This window comes from Ascidia mentula (genome assembly GCF_947561715.1).
Source record: "Ascidia mentula chromosome 2 unlocalized genomic scaffold, kaAscMent1.1 SUPER_2_unloc_10, whole genome shotgun sequence".
Classification (NCBI taxonomy): Eukaryota; Metazoa; Chordata; class Ascidiacea; order Phlebobranchia; family Ascidiidae; genus Ascidia; species Ascidia mentula.
Genome location: NW_028113655.1, coordinates 12,501 through 15,000, shown reverse-complemented (window position 1 = coordinate 15,000; position 2,500 = coordinate 12,501). Strand labels below are relative to the sequence as shown.

The 2,500-nt window shown below is 57.3% G+C and overlaps 3 non-coding genes and 1 pseudogene across 3 annotated transcripts in view; 3 read left to right on the top strand and 1 right to left on the bottom strand.

The window, feature by feature from the left end:
- Window positions 1–182, bottom strand: part of LOC145915239 (large subunit ribosomal RNA) — a 3,685-nt gene extending 3,503 nt beyond the window's left edge. Inside the window, exon 1 of the ribosomal RNA XR_014403649.1 lies at window positions 1–182. This exon is cut by the window's left edge and continues 3,503 nt beyond it. This is a non-coding gene — a ribosomal RNA (large subunit ribosomal RNA).
- A 780-nt stretch (window positions 183–962) lies between these two features.
- LOC145915228 (small subunit ribosomal RNA) lies at window positions 963–1,651 on the top strand (annotated as a pseudogene).
- Window positions 1,652–1,919: 268 nt separating this feature from the next.
- LOC145915217 (5.8S ribosomal RNA) lies at window positions 1,920–2,073 on the top strand. The gene has a single exon (XR_014403630.1). It is a non-coding gene; the product is annotated as a 5.8S ribosomal RNA (ribosomal RNA).
- A 244-nt stretch (window positions 2,074–2,317) lies between these two features.
- LOC145915231 (large subunit ribosomal RNA) overlaps window positions 2,318–2,500 on the top strand; it is a 3,686-nt gene continuing 3,503 nt past the window's right edge. The window contains exon 1 of the ribosomal RNA XR_014403641.1: window positions 2,318–2,500. This exon is cut by the window's right edge and continues 3,503 nt beyond it. This is a non-coding gene — a ribosomal RNA (large subunit ribosomal RNA).

Below are 2,500 nucleotides of genomic sequence, written 5' to 3'. Positions count from 1 at the left end.
GCGAACGACGTACGCGCAGCGAATTCCTTACGCCACAATTCCACGCGCCGCAGAGGCGCGCGGATTCGGCGATGGGCACTTCCCACTTCACTCGCCGTTACTGGGGGAATCCTCGTTAGTTTCTTTTCCTCCGCTTAGTAATATGCTTAAATTCAGCGGGTCAGCGGCCTACCGATAATTCAGCGGCCTACCGAGGTTCTTACGGGTGACGGGGAATCAGGGTTCGATTCCGGAGAGGGAGCCTGAGAAACGGCTACCACATCCAAGGAAGGCAGCAGGCGCGCAAATTACCCATTCCCGACGCGGGGAGGTAGTGACGAAAAATAACAATACAGGACTCTAAACGAGGCCCTGTAATTGGAATGAGCACACTTTAAAACCTTTAGCGAGTATCCATTGGAGGGCAAGTCTGGTGCCAGCAGCCGCGGTAATTCCAGCTCCAAAAGTGTATATTTAAGTTGTTGCGGTTAAAAAGCTCGTAGTTGGACGTTGGGCGCAGGCGGCCGGTCCGTCGCAAGGCGTGCACTGGCCGCACCTGGCCCTCTCCCCCGGCGCTCCGCCGGTGCCCTTGACTGAGTGTCGGCGGCGGCCGGGACGTTTACTTTGAAAAAATTAGAGTGTTCAAAGCAGGCGCTTCGCCTGAATAATGGTGCATGGAATAATGGAATAGGACCTCGGTTCTATTTTGTTGGTTTTCGGAGCGCGAGGTAATGATTAAGAGGGACGGACGGGGGCATTCGTACTGTGCCGTTAGAGGTGAAATTCTTGGATCGGCGCAAGACGAACGACTGCGAAAGCATTTGCCAAGAATGTTTTCTTTAATCAAGAGCGAAAGTCAGAGGTTCGAAGACGATCAGATACCGTCCTAGTTCTGACTATAAACGATGCCAACCAGCGATCGGGGGGCGTTACTTTGACGACCCCTCCGGCAGCTTGCGGGAAACCAAAGTCTTTGGGTTCCGGGGGAAGTATGGTTGCAAAGCTGAAACTTAAAGGAATTGACGGAAGGGCACCACCAGGCGTGGAGCCTGCGGCTTAATTTGACTCAACACGGGGAATCTCACCCGGCCCGGACACAGTGAGGATTGACAGATTGAGAGCTCTTTCTTGATTCTGTGGGTGGTGGTGCATGGCCGTTCTTAGTTGGTGGAGCGATTTGTCTGGTTAATTCCGATAACGAACGAGACTCTGGCTTGCTAACTAGTTACGCGACCCTATCGGTCGGCGTTGAACTTCTTAGAGGGACTAGTGGCGCTTAGCCACACGAGATTGAGCAATAACAGGTCTGTGATGCCCTTAGATGTTCGGGGCCGCACGCGCGCTACACTGACCGGATCAGCGTGTCGCCGCCTAGGCCGGAAGGTCCGGGTAACCCGCTGAACCCCGGTCGTGCTAGGGATAGGGAATTGCAATTGTTTCCCTTGAACGAGGAATGCCCAGTAAGCGCGAGTCATCAGCTCGCGTTGATTACGTCCCTGCCCTTTGTACACACCGCCCGTCGCTACTACCGATTGAATGGTTTAGTGAGGTCCTCCGATTGGACCTGGCGCGTTCGGCAACGGCCGCGCCGGCGTCCGAGAAGACGATCTAACTTGATCATTTAGAGGAAGTAAAAGTCGTAACAAGGTTTCCGTAGGTGAACCTGCGGAAGGATCATTACCGGCCGATCGCCGATCGAGTGGTCGTGCGTTCGACAGGTGGAGAAGGCTCCGTATCTTGGCGGCCGCGCACGCCCTTCGTCGCTGTTGAGGCGCACGCGATTGCACTTCGGTCACCCTGTTTCGTTCTGCGCCGAGTGCCGTGGCCATGTGCCAGGCTGGCTTCATGCGTCGCCTACGGCTGGCGACCGCTCGGCCACCGCTTTTTTCGACTGTGCAATCCGGCTGGGTCGCGCTTGTCCAACTGACGAAGTCACGGAGGGCTCTTGGCGGTGGATCACTCGGCTCGCGAGTCGATGAAGGACGCAGCTAGCTGCGTGAATTAATGTGAATTGCAGGACACATTGAGCATCGACGTTCTGAACGCAAATTGCGGCACCGGGTCAATCCCGGCGCCACGCCCGCCTCAGGGTCGCGTTGTAACGTTCCCGCGCGGCGACGCGTCGGGCAGGTGCGGTGTCGGCCGTTGCCACGGTCGTCCCGCCCAGGACAGCACGAACGCAGTGTCAGCGCGCGAAACCGAACGCGGCGTGCGTCTCGTTACGAGTCGGCCTCGAAGAGGATCCCGGCCCGGAGCAGCACGGCTCGCGTTCGGGCGCGGCGCTCGCACGAGCTTCGGTGGCGCGCGCGTGTCTCTCGCAAACGAGGCACTGGATTATCGGCCTGAGGTCGGACGAGGCTACCCGCTGAATTTAAGCATATTACTAAGCGGAGGAAAAGAAACTAACGAGGATTCCCCCAGTAACGGCGAGTGAAGTGGGAAGTGCCCATCGCCGAATCCGCGCGCCTCTGCGGCGCGTGGAATTGTGGCGTAAGGAATTCGCTGCGCGTACGTCGTTCGC